We start from the raw sequence: 19,403 nt of genomic DNA, 5'->3' as shown, positions 1-19,403 counted from the left end.
TCAATTTTGCAAAATTTGAAGGATAGTGGACACGCATTTGTGCGTGCCCTAAAATTAGTGTAAGAAAAGAAAAAAAAAATGCGGAGGGCGCCTTTCATATAGTGTGCGTCCTCTAAATGTGTCGCTTTATATTTTTTTTTTGCCTAAACGCGCGTTTTTAAAGGGGGAAAATGAAATCGTCTGAAATTCTAAAATTGTGAAGAACCCCGCTTCTACCCTCTCTCCGCAGTATCTCCCTTTTCATTCACTCCTTCCTTCTCTCTGTAAACCCTAGGCCATCGCCACTGCCACCGCCATTGAACCTTAAAAACTCAATCCACACTAGAATCCTACAATAGAACCCTAATACTCCTTTTGAATCAGCACATCCTTTTTGAATCGACTTGTCTTCCTTTACCTCTCTCTCTCTCTACAAGCCCTAATCTGCCACCACCAACATCGAACCCGATAAGCTTTAAGAGTTTGGAGTGCATCTAGAAACCTAAGCACACACTTCCGCCATCTCAAGATACTGGTTCAATATTGGAACGCCATGTCGTAGTCCACGATGCCATCATCGTCTCCACAAACCGCCGTCAATGTCTGAGAAAACGAATGCGACTGGGTCTGGAACGAAATCAAAGCCGAAGCTCCCCGTCAACCTAAGCACGTACTTCCGCCTTCTCCTCCAGCCCATCTCTCCTCTCTGCCACAGTCGCTGACCTACGCGCCGCCCGTCAAGGAGACCCATCTAATCCTACTCCTTCTTGGTTCACTCCTAAAAGGTACATTCTTCATGTGTCTTCTCTCATAAATAAACTTTTTCTTCTTTCTGTCTTCAGTTTGATGTCCTTGCAACTTCAAGGCTTCAATCAGGTTTCATTATCTTCTCCTTAGATAATGATTTCTTGTTTTTGGTTCTTCTACATTCTACCCTAGCTCCATAGCAACTTGCTTGGTGTGGAATGGACAGTGTATTGCTGTATTGGGATGATATACTTCTGATGGTGGGCCCTTATGGAGATCCGGTTCGCTATCTTGATGATGAACCTATTATCCTTATCCCAGAGTGTGATCGAGCTAGGATATTGTCTAACTTAAACATGGAGTTTCTTCAACAAGAGGAATTTCCTCATCCTCTATCCCGTGTCAAGAAACTAGCTGGATATAGAGTAAGTTCAATCGTTAATATTAGTATTTCTTTTTGTTTCTATTACATAATTAACTTTTGTATTTTGCATGTGTTGTTGCAGTTGTCATATCAGATAGTTGACTCTTTAATCTAGCTTGGAATTCGAGACATGATCAATGATGTTAGGAAGAAAAAGTTGAATCTGTGACCTGTCACGTATTTTAGTGGTTCTCAAGGCTCTAAGACTGATATTCCACATGGATACATATGGAGTCCTCATCTTGTTCCTAAACCAAATGGTAAATTTTCCCTGTATTAACTATTTAGTAGACTTTATTATATGAGATGGATTAATCAAATCATAATATTCACAGATTGGGGACCTAAAATTTATGTGGTTGGATTTTGTTTGCTTGATCTCGCATCAAACTACAAACCCCCTGAAGAACTTGTACGCTAGCTTGAAGTTGGCCCAAAGCCTATCTACATTGGGTTTGGTAGCCTTGTGAGTTTTCTTTATCCATATCATCAGTTCTTTTATGCTTTTTATAATTTATATTATATATAAAAAAAGTAATCTAAATATAAATTCCCACAATTTTATTTATCCATTGTCAGCCAGTTCAAGAGCCTGAGAAAATGACACAGACAATCGTTAAAGCCCTAGAAATATCTGGACAAAGGGGCATCATCAACAAAGGATGGGGTGGTCTTGGTATCTATAAGTAATAAGTATATATATATATATATATATATATATATATATATATATATATATATATATATATATATATGGTCTTGGTATCTGTATTACAGGAAACTTTTCGGAGAAGGTCTGGGATCAAGCACCATTGGTGAACTAAAAAGCTTGAACAACAGCTAGAGAGGAGTGTATCCATCATTTGTGCTTGAAAGGTTGACTTTTATCACAGAAAAGAATAAGAAGTTTACTCTCAAATTCGGATTCTTCCAACTTCCTATGAACAACTTCCTTGGAAGGCAATGATGGAATCGCTCCTCTCTCTGTAATTGTAATGGCCCCACAAATATTTGCAAACCTCAATGCATCTCTTAGCTTATTTTCATCCTAAAATGGTGCATGACATAAATCTTTTAAAAATCAATATATTCAGAAAATGATTTTTTCAGCCAATTTTTTTAAATGTTTAACCTTAAATAATTGAGTATTTTTGGCCAAATTGAGGAGTCATCCAACAAAAGCATCACCTGCACCCGTTGTATCAACACTTCACCTTAACACCACCAACTTTCCCATGAAAATCCTGAAAATAAAACTCACAAATTGATATCAATTAAGATAATCCAACAATCGTATTAAATTTACAAAAATAACCTTGGTGTAGTATCTGCAACCATTAGGACCTTCTATGACTATCAACAACTTGAGATTTGGGTGAAAAAGTTTGGTCAAGACAACTTTGTCATCATAGGGATCATCACCTCCAGTCAAGAACACAATTTCATCTTCACTAATCTGTAATTTCCTGAAAAGTCAATAACCCATCAAAAGGTTTAAGTCAAAAAAAGTCAACCCACTATGAAATTTTGCACCTTGATAACATCTGCTTGATCCCAAATGCTCAGGATGCCTTTTCGAGCACCTTAGTACAGAGTACCCCAATAGAGTGTGTAAACTCGAGAAATCCATTTATGGATTGAAACGGGCACCTCGCAGGTGGAATCTTTGCTTTGATGAGAAAGTCAAGGAATTTGGCTTTTCAAGGAGTGAAGATGAATCTTGCGTCTATATCAAGGCTAGTTGGAGCATAGTCAGTTTTTTGGTACTGTATGTGGATGACATACTACTCATAGGAAATGACATCCCAACCCTGCAGGAAGTAAAGTCCTGGCTTGGGAAGTGTTTCGCTATGAAGGACCTTGGTGAAGCTGCCTATATCCTAGGGATAAAGATTTTGAGAAACAGGAGTAAAAGACTAATTGGACTTAGTCAAAGTACCTACTTGGACAAAGTGTTGAAAAGATTCAACATGCATAACTCCAAGAAAGGTGAGTTACCCATTCAGTGTAACGCCAGATTGAGTAAGACACAAAGCCCAAGTACTGAGGCTGAGATAGCAGAGATGAGTCGACTTCCTTATGCTTCAGCTGTAGGATCGATCATGTATGCTATGACGTGTACTCGACCTGATGTATCCTTTGCTTTGAGCATGGTTAGCAGGTATCAGGGGAACCCTGGCAAGGAACACTGGACTGCGGTAAAGAATATCCTCAAGTACCTGTGAAGGACTAAGGACTGGGTCCTTACCTTCGGTGGGAGTGATGACTTGAGAGCTGTAGGGTATAGTGATGCTAGCTTCCAGACTGATAGGGATAATTTCCGCTCTCAGTCGGGCTGGGTACTTACCTTAAATGGAGGAGCAATCACTTGGAAGAGTACCAAGCAGGAGACAGTGGCTGATTCTACTTGTGAATCAGAGTATATAGCGGCAAGCGAGGCAGCAAAGGAGGCTATATGGCTAAAGAACTTCATCGGAGACCTTGGAGTTGTACCAGCTATAAAAGAGCCAATGGAGATTTTCTGTGATAGCAATAGTGCGGTTGCCTTAGCCAAGGAACCAAGGGATCACGGGAGATCCAGACACATCGACAGAAAATACCATTTTATCAGACATCGAATCGAAGAAGGACTCCTCGTGGTGAAGAGGGTATCATCGGATGAGAACCCAGCAGATCCCCTCACGAAGGGACTGAGTAGGGTTAAGCATCTCCAACATGCTCAGAGCATAGGACTAAAGGATGATATAAGTTTTAGTAGTTAGATAAATTTATGAAATTTGTAAAGTGTAATTGACATTTGATGATGAATAAAAGGTGTTTTATTTATGAGTAAAGTGTTGCTATCTCTTGTCGATCGTTTACTATATTTCTTTTGCATGTTTTGACTTCCAGAATAATCATGTTTGGTATATCATATTATTCAAACCTCCACAGTCGGTCATATGTCGTAAGTAGGTATGAATCAAGACTGTCATGATTGGTTGCAGAGGTCCAAGGTGTTGGACATGGCTACAACAATCATGAGTGCTCATAAGTTCTGAGCATTGGACTCAACCCACGCTCACTGGAATCACTTCATGGAATTTTATCTCGAGTGATCGTGAGACGGTAATATCATATAAGTCTTCAAACCTAGAGATATGATTTGTTACTTACGAGTTGGTTATGCATTGATTGTACGAAAACACATTGGTAACTCGATGTTATAAAACGTGCCTTTGTGTGTAATTCAATGAGTGGTAGAACAAACATATGAGTCGAAGTTTATCTGTTCCTTCTTGGATTAGAAGCTGATATCTGGGCCCCTCGATGATTTTGTTTTGACCTATCTACCGGGCCCGGTCGGAACTAAATTGATGTGTTCAGTTGCGTTTATGTCAAACAAATCGGAAATCGGGAAACAAATGATGGACAATAAGCAAGACAATGTTCCATGTATTTGTCCGGCTGATATCTAGAACAGAGGATTATATGATCACTTATCTAAATGGCGCGTTCTAGTTCAACAGAGTTTAAAGAGCTACAATTGCTGATCGATTCCTGAAGTTATACTTGCAAATATAGTTACTAGACTTATCCAAGTGGGAGACTGTTGGATATAGTGTCTAAGCCCATAACTATATTTGGTATGTACTTGACCCGACCCGGCATGGTCCATTTGGGTTGCACTTCACCCGAACAATTTATGGATAATATTTTAGAATAGTACAAGTTATGATTTATTAATATATTATAAGTTCTAATATATTAATATAAGATCATATTATTTAATTAGTAGTGATCTATAATTAATCTAGGATTAATTTAGTGATCAAAGATATTACTAATTAAATATGGGCTTCTATATTTATATAGTGTGGGCTTATGCTTATTTGGAATGGGCTAGGCTTGCATGGAAGAAGTCCATGGATACTCCATGGAGCTTTAACCCATGGATCTCATGGAAATGAAGAGACATGGGTATTAGGGTTTACATGGATGTAACCCTAATCCACCACACTATATAAAGGAGGTATTGGCTCTTGAAATCATACTAGTTGACACTTGTTGAGGTGAGGGCCGATTTCAAGATAGTAGTGACTATTCTCTCAAAGTTCCAAGTCTGTGGTGATTTGTGATTTCCATTTGAGGCATCCACACTATTGGTGCTAGGCTCTAAAACTCCAAGGAATCAACTACAACTACAAGGTAAGTATTTCTACTAGCTTTATTTGATTCATGTTCCCCATGCCATGCTAGTTAGGATATGAAGCTTGGAAAAATAATTATTTGCATGTATCTTAGACAAACATAGATCCAAGGTTTATTAGGGTTGCATGTACACTTAGGAAGTGTTAGAATGCTCAAAACTCATCAGTTTCCAAGGAGCTGATCTCCTTTGGAATACTCTGTAATGATTGTTGTCAAGTCTTTCTGACTTTGTGCATAATCATTACAAGAGGATCAATGCATATATGTTTAGAATCTAACAGATTTCAGTAAATGACATGAATTTGGAATTCTTGTATTTGCAGTAAGGATTTAGGAGTGTGAAAAGAGAATCATTGGAGTTATGTTCAATTGATTTATTTCACAAAGTAAAGATCATAGACAAACATAGTATGCATACTTGGTGTGTGGCATGACTAGTGTTTAGAAAAACATAGTGTACATGCTTGGAGCATGGGACAACTATTGTTTTAATTCAAGAATAAAGTTGATAGCTGAAACGGTATACAATGAATAATGTGTAATCATATGGTGATAAATAAAAGGTGTTTTATTTATGTTCATAGGTTTTGATACCATATTGGATTCAATTATTATTGTGTTTCATTTTGCATGTTTTGACTTCTAGAATAAACTAGGTTATTCTTCCGGAATGACTAAGTTATTCAAACCATCCACAGTCGGTCATATGTTGGAAGTAGATATGAATTAAGACTGTCATGGGTTGGCTTGTAGAGGTCTAAGGTGTTGGACAAAGGGCTACAACACTCATGAGTGCTCATAAGTTCTGAGTATTGGATTCAACCCGCGCTCATTGGAATCACTTCATGGATTTTATCACGAGTGATCATGAGACGATAATATCTTATATTCTTCAAACCTAGAGATATGGGTTGTTACTATGAGTTGGTTGTACATTGATTGCACGAAAACGCATTTGGCAACTAGGTGCTATAAAACGTGCCTTTGTGTATGATTCAACAAGTAGTAGAACAAGCCATATGAGTCGAAGTTTATCCATTCCGTTTACCTTCGGGATAAAAGCGATATATGTGGGCCCCTCGATGATTTGATGATGACAAATGGAAGTGCTCGGCCGGGCCAGGACTGATTTGATTTGTTCAATTAATCAGTCATCATAAATCGAAAATCGGGAAACAACAAATGGACAGAGAGAATGATTATAATCCATGTCTCAGTCCATATGATATCTAGAATGGAGGAATATATGATCCCTTATCTAATGGACAAGTCACTGACAAAGGTCAGAGTTCATCTACAAGGTCAGAGTTCGACAGAAGCTTTTGAGAGCTACGATTGCCAGTTGGTTCCTGAAGTCATACTCAATAATAGTTTTAGACTTATCCAAGTGGGAGACTGTTGGATTAATGTCTAAGTCCATAACTATAATTGGTAAGACTTGACCCGACCTGGCATGGTCCATTTGGGTTGCATGGCATCATGCACTTGGATAGACTATAATAAGAGAAACCAGACACTTTTGGTTATTAATATATTATAAGTTCTAGTATATTAATAATAAGAATAATAAGATTATTTAATTAGTATTGATCAAGAATTAATCTAGGATTAATTAAGTGATCAAAAGAAGACTAATTAAATATATGGGTTGATTGTGTAAATCATCCATACTTGTATAGTGGGCTAATGCTCCATGGATAATCAAGTTGGACTAAAACCCATAGGATGGTCCATGGATGCTCCATGGTGTATTTGAACCCATGGATCCAAGGAAATGGAAAGTCATGACAATTAGGGTTTACCCTAATTGTAACACTATATAAAGATCTTATTCTTGACAAAATCGGCCACTAGTATGATTCTAGAGAGGGCTAGCCGATTTCATGAAGTGTAGATTTCTCTCAAGTTATTCCAAGTGTATTCGGTGTTGTGTGAACCATTTGAGGTGTCACACTTGGGGCACTAGGCACTCAAGCTTCATGAAGGCTTCCTACATTAAAGAGGTATGTATTCTATCTTCTTATATTCATTATTTTATATGCTAGATTAGGATAATACCTTGGAAAGTTCTTATTTGCATGTATAATAGAGAAAACATAGATCCAAGGTATTTAGGGTTGCATGTACACTTAGGAGTGTTAGAATGCTCAAAACCCAACAGATATCGGCATTATTATGAATAGATAAGATTCTATTAAGAATGAGTTGTCATATGGAAAATATGGAAATGTTTCCATATTGGGAGTTGGATATTGAGAATCAATGTCTAGATTAGAAATTTTTATGCAAAAGGATGTTAAAAGGAATGTACTTTGAGTGAAAGATATCACATCTATGGAAATGTCTTGTAACAATCTCCGATAGAAGACTTTGTAATTTTGTTGGAAATAGTCATTGTGACTTTTGTGCTATGACATTACGAAAGGATCATTGCATAAAATGTTAGAATCTAGCATATTCTATAAGTGGCAAGAATTTGATATTTTTTCACTTGTGGAAAGGGTTAGGAGTTGTGAAATGAGTATGATTGGAAATGTTTTCATTTGATCTATTTCACAAAGTAAGAACCATAGGTTAGCATTGTGTGCATGCTGAGAACATGGGACAAGCGTTGTAATAATTCAAGTAAGAAGTTGATTACCCGAAACAACAAATAATGAGTAATTGATATGGTGATAAATAAAAGGTGTTTTATTTATACTCAAAGGTTTGAGGCCATATGGGATTAGTATTATCCTTGTGTTTCACTTTGCATGTTTTGACTTCCTGAATAAATTAATTGGTTAAGAACAGTCAAATTATTCAAACGGACCACAGTCGTTCATATGTTGGAAGTAGATATGAATGAAGACTGTCGTGAATTGGTGTGTGGATTGTCTAAAGTGTATTAGACATAAGCAATTGTTTGCTGCAACATTCATGAGTGCTTATGAATATGATTTGAGCATTGGATTAAACCCACACTCACTTGGATCACTTCATGGATTTGTATCACGAGTGATTGGTGAGACGATAACATCTTATATTCTTGAAACCGAGATGTGTGAGTTGTATCTTACGAGTCGGTTGCACATTGATAGTATGTAAACGCACCAGTAACTTGGTGTTATAAAACATATTATTGTGTGTGATTTGGTGAGTGAGTGCAAGAGAGCATTGAGTCAAAGTTTATCCGTTCCTTTTATCCAAAGTAGGATAAGAGCGATATCTGTGGGCCCCTCGATGATTTAGTGATGGCACCTAAGTGCTTGGCCAAGCCGGTACTAAATTGATGTGTTCAATTGTAGTCTGTTGTCAGTCGTCATAAATCTAAATTTGGGATACAGCACATAGACAAAGAGAATGATTTAGATCCATGTCTCAGTCTATACGATATCTAGAATGGAGGAATATATGATCCCTTATCTAAGGACACGCATATTTGATAAGATCAGAGTTGACAGTGGCTTTAGAAAGCTACGATTGCAGATCAGGATCTGAAGTCATACGCAGAATAGTTATTAGACTTATCCAAGTGGGAGACTGTTGGATTAGTGTCTAAGTCCATAACTATTTTTGGTATGTACTTGACCCGATGGTGCATGGTCCTTTTGGGTTGCCTTCACCAAAGCAACTTGATAGGATGAATTATGGAGAGAAAGGATTAATTATGATTTATTAATATATTATGAGAATAATATATTAAAGGAGAAATCATATTGTTTAATTAATATTAGTCAAGAATTAATAAGAATTAAGTTTGTGGCTAAAAGAGATTAATTAAACTTAAGGGACTAGAACTGTCAATTGTGTGATAGTTGAATATTGAGCTAATGAACTCCTTATTAAAGGGGTGGACGAATTCTATGGGGAAACCCATTAGAAATCGTACAAAGGCCTTTAAGAAAAGGGTTCATGGGTTGTTTAGGGCCTAAGCATCCAAATTAGGGTTTCCTTGTTAGATAACCCTAATAGCCTCACTATTTAAGGAACCCTTAAGCCCCAAAAACGTGGTGAACTAATTGGTTAGGGTTTCCACATGTTTCGGGCAGCCTCCTTCTCTTCTCTTCTTCATCCTCTTGCTCTTGGTGTTTGTGAACCATTAGAGGAGTGACATTTGTGACTCTAAGCTTTCTAAAGTCAATACAAGAAGGATTTGAGATTGTTATTGCTACATAACAATTAAGGTATGATCTAAACCCTAATTCATATGTTATCATATATTAGATCTAGGGTTTATAGTCTTGGATGAATTGCATGTACAATAGAGAAACCTAGATCCAAGCATTAGGGTTTGTATGAGCACATAGGATGTTCTTATGGCTAAAACCCATCATAAACATACTTGTCAGTTGTCAGATCAGACCTACTATATCTGGCTATCCAAAGGAATACTATTTCGTACCTATTTACATAAACCATACATCGACACCTGATAGTGTCACAGAACATAATTCTACTCTCCGTTCATGTCTCATGCACACCCCCATAATGAGACTACCCATTATTTTGTTGCTAGACAAGACTATGATACGTGTAAACAATTTCCAAAAACCTACTTCCTATTTACACAATACTTATCGCAATACGGTGTATGATTTCACTTTTAACCAAGTTAATGGAATCTAAAAATCCTTTTAACATCTTTGTTTTCTTTGGGTTTAAATGGTTTTTAGAACATCATGGATGTGTTTTAACACCATTCATGTATGATTAACAAGGTTGCATGTTCATTATCTTAGTGAAAAAATCAATTTTAAGGATTAAAACATCAAACTCAAGTTAAGAGTTTTTGAGAAACAAAATTTTGTTCATAAATGCATGTATGCATTTTGATAAGTTTTTATCTTTTGATCTCTGGAAACATGACTAGAATATGAGTTTATCATGATATCTTTAAAATATTTCAAAGGATTTACTCAAAGTAATGATGAAAAATCACTTTTCTAACAAATCATCATACATGCAATCTGCTAGATTACTTCACCTAACTTTGAACTGCCATATCTCACTCATTTCTTAACCAAACATCATGATTCTTTTCCTTATTTATAATGATGAGAGTTACCTTTCCAGCCCAAGTGGTCTCACTGCAAAACATTAAGATTTCGACTTTTAACAATTTTGTAAAAATTGTTGCTCTAACAGCACCTTCTGTTAATACTAGTTTTGTGTTGCATGTTCATAGGACTTATTCATCACTAAAAATCCTTCAAAAATTATTTTGAACCCATAACATCATAAAATCAAAGGTACAAAACATTTTGATTCAAAAGTCTTTGGAACATGTTGCAAAAATTATCAAAGTGACATCACTAACCTTTACCAAAATCACAAAAACCAAGTTTTCTCTATAATATATTGAGCCTTTAGGCATGTTTTTCGACATCCAAAATACGAAAACGATTTTTCACTGTTATTAAATTGTATGAAGATGCATTCTGGAAATTTTCAGCTCAATATATATTTTCTTTATTTTTACATGAAAATAATAAAAAATAGAGTGTTAAAGTATAAAAAATACTTACACTACTAAATAAATTCTGAAAACATTCATGAATGACCTATACTGTAAACCAACATCCCCCATGAAGTTTGAGAAAATTTTATGTCTATTTACCACTAGTTTTTATTTTATTGTTATTAAGGAAAATAAATAACAAAAATGGGGTTCCAAGTTATGCAATCACATTTATTATTTTTCAAAACTTCTATATATTATATAAGCTTCACAAAAAATTTTGATGAATTTTCCATAACCTTTTACTATTTTTCCAAGATTTAATTTATATTAAATGAATTAAATTATGGAAAAATAGTTAAACTTATCTAAAAGTCATAAACATTTACCAGAAAATATTTTATTACATTATACCATAAATAAATATTTTAAGGATTTATCTGAACTGTTTACTATTAATTTCTAATTTCTTAGTATTAAACAAACTTAAATTCTAAAAATAGGGATTTACTGTTCAAAAATAAGTCTAAATAATTTTCCCAGATTATGTACACTATAAAACAGTTACACAAATATTATAAGAAATTTTCATGATAATTTACTATTTTTCCATGATTTTATGATTATTCAAGGAATTAAAATTGTGAAAAATAGTTAGACAAATCAAAAATTCAAGAAATTTTATCTTAACCTCTTTGACTTCAGTTGAAACTTAAATACAAAGTTTGGAAAATTTTAGAACTAAATTGATTTAGTTTTTGAATATTTAATCATTGGAACACCTCTTAAAATGTTAAATATTAACATTTCAATAATGAGAATTTTTCCACTTAAGTTGTTATATAATAATTGATTCATGGAAATTTAATTTTCACAGAAAAATATTTATAACTTATCAATATCAAAATTTTGACAGATTATTGGCATAATTCTATTGTAGTGGTAAGTATAGCAGTATTACATTTCAATTAGAGACTCATTAGTATGTAACATCGTTGTAGGAAATCGATAGTGGTACGAGTGGAGCGAAGTTCAAGGCACCATTTGTATTATCTCAAGCATTGTGAGTATTCATAACTCCTCCTATTTTCGGTTTTTAAATGTTTTGGGGTGGAAAAGCATGTCCAAAAACTGTTTATTGTTTGTTGTATTTAATTTGACTTGTATCAAACTTGGTTGCTATATTTTGCATGTATGTGTATGTTATTTTAACTCATGAGTACTGTATCATGGTTAAGTCCATGGAATCATTCAACACAACTTATTAACTCTTTTGAGGCCATGGTCATTATGGATAGCGCTATCAGGAAGTAGACAACTCCTCACTCGCATGATTCGCTTGAGTGCATTTTACCATTTTATTCTCTATGTTTGGGATACACATATTAGTAAATAGGGCATGATTAAGTCATTAAGCTTGGGTTGTGAACTCATGAATGGAATCTTTATACACATACCAAACTTGTATACTCATGTTAGCAACGAAACTTGTATACTCATGTTAGCAATGACACTTGTATACTCATTTTAACAATGAAACTTATATACTTATTTTAGCAACGAAACTTATATACTCATTTTAGCGATGAAACATATGATACTCATTTTATTAATGAAATTTGTATACTCAAGTTAGCGATGAAACTTTTATACTCATTTTATCAACGAAACTTGTATACTCATTTTAGCAACGAAACGTGTTTACCCGTTTTAGCAACGGACTTTATTTCCCATGAGAATATGAACTTTGTATCTCATTTTGGCAACATACTTTATTTCTCATGATAACAACGAACTTCGTTTCTCATATTAGCAACAAACTTCTATTTATGGAAACTTTATTACTCGTATTTAGCAACGAACTTCTTTTCATGAAAACTTATTTACTTATTTTAGCAATGAAAACTTGTTTATGGAACCTGTTATGAATATTTCAATTTTCATGCTTTCAAACTATATTTTGTTATAAACCTGTGAGTACTCACCAACTTTTTTTGTAGTTGACGCTCGGTTTACATGCTTTTTCAGGAATCATCTACTAAGAAGCACGTTGAGACACAACACTTGTAGGAGCATTTGCATGTGTTGACTTTCAAATACATTATAATTTATTTTAAAAAGTTTTTCAAACTAATTGTAAATTTTAATTCTTTTTAACACTATGGTTGGTGTTGTCTTTTAACTTTTGCAATGAAACCCTTTGTACTGTCACGTCCTGTATTTCCGCTTTAGTGGGGTGTGACACTTCGAAAATTCCCTGCCAGCAAACAACGATCAATAAATACATCAAATGAGGGGAATGGAATACGTTTCACCACGAACCTCCATTCTTAAAGCAACAAGACAATGAAGTCCCAGATGGTTACCTAGATAGCTATGCCTAGCAGTGGTATGACACCGTGAGGTATTTTACCCCCAGACTCACCTTATCCGACAATACAACATCAAACTTTGCCTAGCAGTTGTCTGACACCGTGAGGTATTTTACCCCTAAACTCACCTTATCCAGCAATACAACATCAGACATACCTGGTAGAGGTCTATTACTGACACACTCTATTTGGCAGTCTACGAAGTTCCCTTAATTACTTCATGAAAGGAAACGCTGACACATGAAACTTGTCCAATCAATTCATAAAAGAAACGATGACTCCAAAGCTCTTTAAAATAAAGGTATGGAAAAATACTAATAAAGTATTCTCGTACTCCCTCGTTCCCCGACACACAATAGTGTCAAAAGCGGGAATATGTACATGATAGTACTTCTAGCACATTATAGTACCCTGGTATGAGTAGGAATCATACCCTAGAACATAATAATACCCCGACACAAGCAGTACCTAAGACACAGAGCTTTGTAAAAGACTTGGTACTTGGAAAGTACTTTTCATACGTAGAACATACTCCATCAATCTCCTCGAACAGAGTTTCTATACTCTATTCCGATCACACACGTACCCCTAATAAGATACTACCCAATATCCAACTTAATTGAACTAAGCATCCCTTTTAAGTCTTATTTCATCACTAAGCAAGCCTACAATTCTTATAATCAACTTTCAATACTAACTAAGTTACGACAACGCTATCTTAATTTAGTGTAATATTTTATACAAAGTATTAAGTATTAACATACATTCATCTTCTCGTTTATAATACTTCTATTATTATTATCGTGTAAATACATGTCAACACATATAGAACCATGCCTGGTTCACATAACGTATATCATCAAATATACATATAGCACATATTTCCAGATAATAAGCATATAACTCTCATATAAACTTTCAACATATATTTAACACTTTTATTAATACTTGTATTAAAATCATGTTCATGAATATAAATGACCACTACGAACGAAGGATGCAAGTCCTCTCAACAAACTCCATATCTGCAGAAAAAATGCCACTATTCTCAATTCAATATAGTAAGGCGTTTCTAATCTTCCTCGCAGCAAGACTTCTGAAAGCCAGTTGCTAAGAAAAAGATTAGAACAAGAGGGCTCTGGCGATTTCGGAACTAGCTTGACTCATTCCACCCGGGGTGAACGAGAACTAGTTCATCACCAACATGCTTAACTCCTAGGACTTTTGGGATTTAATACTCTTACTCTTTTTGACCAAAAGATGGTGAAGAGAGGAGCTAGATAGAAGTAGTTTTTAATGAGGAGAGGGAAATCTGGCCATTAGTTAAGTCGTTTTTTGTTTGGCACTCACTTGTTAAAGTGACGACTCGAAATTCGGGCAGCGCTTCGCTTCTAACAATTGTTTTTTCCTTTGACAAAACATAGTATCATTATTCCTAAGTTTTATTCTAATATTTATTGCGACTAATTATTAGTCTGGATTCATTATTAACTCAAAGCCTACTTCAATATCTATCAAGTAAGGAACAACCAGATAGAATCATATCGGAGGTAGGGTCCATTTGGTATATGAAGTATACTGTTTGGAAATCCCACCTTAAACACCTCACTAAATCACAGCCTAGACATCATCCCCGTAAGTAGATCAATCAGTATAAAGATTTGGAATCACTGATAAATCTTTTTTTTAGGTTCATAATAACGATAATGAACTTAAACATAAGTTATACTTAAAGTATGGTAAGCTTAACTCATTTACAAGGGGGTTTAGAGAGGAAGAGGGCTCTGTGTGGCCAGAACTTCTGAGCCGAAATCTCTTTATCTCAGGGCCTTCTGGCGCTCTGGGACTCGCTTCTAACACCTAGGAGGTGCTAGGGAAAAACTTAGAGGGTTTGGGAGTGTTTAGGAGAGAGTTGGATAGAAAGGTGTGAGGAAAAGAGTGATTTGTGCCATCTATTTGTATGCTGTCCAGGGTGATTCACGTCATGAAATTTACATTCACGTCGTGACCTTGCATAGACACCACGGCTTCGCCTGGTGCTAACACATGCCACAGGACACAGATAAAATAGTCATTCTTAAAAAATTAATAACTTTCTCATACGAGCACCATTTTTGACGTTGTTTATAACCATGCATAGGTTGTGACGTGATCTACAACTTTCGTTTAGACTCCGTCAGCTAATTTTGACGTTCTTTTTAAAGTTATATTTTAACAGGCCTTGACAGATAAAGTCCGTTAAAAAATCATAACTTGGTCATCTGACGTCTGTTTTCATCTGTCTTTATATCGTTGAGTTCTTATTAATGATAACTTAAATTCTTGTTTAGGTTTTGTTAGCTAAAAATTGATCGATCTAAAATTCGTTTTCCGGACTGTGCACTACTATGCTAAATCTTAAAAAAAACATTGATAACTTCCTTATATGGATTCTGATTTGGATGTTGTCTATATCAATGCTCTCAGTTTAACGTATACAACTACTTTAGTTTAGATCTCTAAGGCTAAAAAGTAGTTTATCAAAATTTACTTTTTACGTTACGCGGCGTCGTGTCGGTTTTGTCACAAAACTTCGACGGGTCATAACTTCTTCGTTATAAGCTGGATTTCAGCATTCTTTATATGTACTTAACCCTTGTAACATATGATATACTTTGGTTAAGATTATTTATTCTAAGTAATCTTCTATCAAAAATTCATTTTTAACGCTTACAATCTCTAAATTGGCCAGCCCAAATCTGCGAGCGTTACATAAACTTATGCCAAATACTGGTGAAGCAATTTCACAACTTGAGTATTCAAAGCTCATTAGGTGTTTGACGTATGCTCTAACCATCACAAGGCCCTATATTTAATTTGCTATAGGAAAGATAAGTAGGTTTACTAACAATCCTAATTCTCACTGCTGGCAAGCAGTAAGGAGGGTGATGAAGTATCTTAAGAAAATCATGGACTTTGGTTTAGCATATATAGGGTGTCCTTCAGTTATTGAAGGATATGTAGATGCTAGTTAGATTACTAATGTTGAGGAGCACTCTTCTACAAGTGGTTGGGAGTTTCTTCTTGGTGGAAGTGCCATTTCATGGGCTTCTAAGAAACAAACATGCATCACAAATTCAACTATAGAATCTGAATTTGTAGCCCTTGTAGCTGCTGGAAAAGAAGCAAAATGGTTAAGGAATTTTATCTATGAAATTCCTTTGTAGCCAAAGCCTATATATTCTATCTCTCCACAATTTGATAGTGCTACCACCTTGAAAAAAGCGTATAGTCAAGTTTATAATGGAAAGTCGTGACATTTGGATATAGTATCTTCAGTTACTCGAATGAGTAGAAGTGTAACGCCTGGAAATGAGGATATTCCTAGTTGCCCTTCAGAATAGGAAGAATTCCAATTTGACCCTTGTAAGTAGTACGTAGGGTGTACAACAGGGTATGCTTACCGTACTAGCTTAGAAGCTAGTACGCGAGGCATACCTCATGTGTACGCCCAACGTACTAATGGTGATTGTTCGTGGGCCTGAGGCCTCATACGCTGGGCATACAATAAGGAAAGGAAAACCTTAAATTTAAGGGTTGTACCCTATATAAGACATAAGCTAGCCTCTTTTTGCCTTTTTTAATCAACCTCCTCACCCTTGAAAACCCTATTTCGTCCTTTAGCCTATGTTTGGTGATTTTGAGCTCTTGTGAAGCTTTTATGGAAGGTTTTGTGTACCTTGAAGAGGAAGAAGAAGATTGAAGATTGATTCTTTGGAGGAAGGCTTTGAGATCCAACTTTATCATCTTCTTTTGGTGGCTTGTGATGTATAAAGTTCAAACCTTTCCATTTCATTTCATAGATTTACTCTTTGGTATGTTTTCGGTCATTTTGGGTCTCCTTGGTTGGTGATTGGGTGTTAAGGCCGTTTTTGGAGCTTAGCTTTATAGATTTGGACACATTAAGGGTTTCTTATGTATAAAGATTCAAAATTTATGGTGGTTTTGGTCTCATGCAAGTATTAAGTCATTTGTTAAGCTCCTTTGAGCTCTAGAGCCCCATTAAGCCATGAATGCACATAAAGTTGGCAACTTTATGTGATTAACCACCTTAAGGAAGTCAAATATGAGTTTGGATCGAAGTATTATTGGATTAACAACTGAAAGGGAAAAGTTCGCTAAGTTCGTGAGTACGCGAGGCGTACAAAAGGTTCAAAGACAGGGAAGAATTTGGAGTTGGGTGAAATCGGAACATCCCAGTATCCATCCGAAGGTGGTTCAACATAAGTTAGAACTAGCCTGTAATCATCATTAAGTAATCTTCGAGTGGGATTAACCTAAGAATTGATTAGGTTTTCATCCATGGTTGTGTCAAAGCCATGTTCTCTCCAAATTAGTTCAACGAATTTTGCTGCCTTCCAGTCTTTCTTCCGTTGACAAGTTGTAGGAGAGTCATTGGAGTGCTCCGAAGACATTGCTAGTTCCAAATTCTTGAATTAAGGAGGAGTTTCTTGATGAGGATGGGGTTTTTCTTGAACTTCTTGTTACGGGGAATCTGGTTGCGATGGAGGAGATTGATGAGATTGCACCGGAGTTGATGTTTTAGGAGATGGTTGTGGTGAAGGTTGTGGAGCTGGAGGCTTGTTTTGATCCACAGTGGGTGATGTTTGATGACTCAAAGGAGTTTTGGAGTGTGAAGGATTAGTTTGTTGATTTAATGGACCGTGATCATTTCCCCTTTTTGAGGAATCAGAAAATTGTTGATCCTCAAACCACTGTTTCAGTCTGTCGATTTTGGAGAATGTTTCAGTGAATTATTATTTGATCAACTCGGAGACTCAGAGATTGTTGGGGATTTCTTTGTTGAACAACAGTTGATGGATTTCCTTTGTAAGTTTGAGAATCTCATTGACATGAGATGGAGAAGAGACAGAGCGTCTGAGATTCTTGATGGATTGGAGGACCGCAATAGCTGACTCATAAGCATTGTGATTTCTTCCTTGAGTGCGGTTACCTCTTTGATGAGGTTTTCAGCAATGCAAAAAAAAAAATTTGTGATCCGCAGTGCAACTGTTATCAAGGGCTCCAATACCCATTTCAATTTTGAGAGTGATGCACTATGCAGCTAGTCGTTCGCTAGTTTCAAGAATTTGAACCCTTTTAACTAACGACTGTGGGGTAGGAAGCTCAATGTTTTGAGTTTTGATGGAGGAGACTGCGGCCATAATTTGGTCGACTTTGGGTTGTAGGGAAAGAAATTCTTTTCTTGTCGCTGCCATCTTTTTCTTCTTCTTCGGCTGTGAAATAGAGTGTTGAGATCCACTTGATTCTTCTTCTTCATCAAAAATTATGATGAACTCATCTGAATGCACAGGCTGTTCAATTTCATTCACATCCAGATCATCAAATCCAAACATCAGTCCTAAGATGATGTCTATTGAAGTGCCATCATCGTTTGAGTTGTGATCTTCAACATTTGGGGGAGGTTGAGATGGACCAACACCATATTGAAGATTCTGAGCTTGTTTCAATGTTGCCTCCATTTTTGACATCCATTCTTGAATCTGCAAGATATCATAAACAGTCTTCGTGTTGTTGATTGTATCAGCCCAGTACTTAGCTATGGTTTGAATGAATTGCTCCCGTTGGTGAAGTTGTTGAGTTTGTCGAGCCTCGCGTGCCTGAAAAGACTTGCAAAAAACATCATATTTCCTTATTCCAGATTCAATACTTGGTTGGTACCGAGTCCAGGAATCATCAGAATGATATCTGTCAAATCCTTTGGTTCGCACCGGGGTGTCCCCCAGGTTCAAGGATCCTGGTACACTGGTGCTCACCATGCCTAAACCACTTGTATGTAATGGTTGTGGAGTATGTTTTCCCAAGATTCCTTGGTCTCCTTGACATGTAGTAAAGTTTGGCCTCGGCTCGGTTCTAGCAAGAGCTGAAGAAGTGCCCAGCAGTGGGTCATGTGTTTGCAGTGTTTGGGTTACAGAAGGATGGACTGCAACTCCTCAGGCTCAAAGACGTCTAAGTGGGTTTCCATGTAGACCTTTTGGCGTGTTGTACCAATGGAATCCCTTAGGATCCAACTGGGGGTGTGCCTCCATCTGATGAAATAGACACTCTTTATGTATTTGAGTAGTTAGATAGGGTAGAAGCGAATAAGCCTGCGAGGGCTCTAAGGACTACCAGAGTCTATAAAGAGACTGTGGTATGAGTCCGGTCATGCATTTGGCTATGACTTGGGGTATGTTTAAGCTTTTTGCAT

General features: G+C 36.1%; 2 pseudogenes; one reads left to right on the top strand and one right to left on the bottom strand.

Annotated features, from left to right (window-relative positions):
- The first annotated feature begins 944 nt into the window (after positions 1 to 944).
- On the top strand, positions 945 to 1,840 carry LOC111917104 (sterol 3-beta-glucosyltransferase UGT80A2-like; annotated as a pseudogene).
- Positions 1,841 to 2,009: 169 nt separating this feature from the next.
- LOC111917102 (probable fructokinase-7) lies at positions 2,010 to 18,228 on the bottom strand (annotated as a pseudogene).
- Positions 18,229 to 19,403: the final 1,175 nt, after the last annotated feature.

The sequence above is a fragment of the Lactuca sativa genome, chromosome 8 (genome assembly GCF_002870075.4).
Source record: "Lactuca sativa cultivar Salinas chromosome 8, Lsat_Salinas_v11, whole genome shotgun sequence".
NCBI lineage: Eukaryota > Viridiplantae > Streptophyta > Magnoliopsida > Asterales > Asteraceae > Lactuca > Lactuca sativa.
This window is presented reverse-complemented; position numbering and strand designations above follow the sequence as displayed.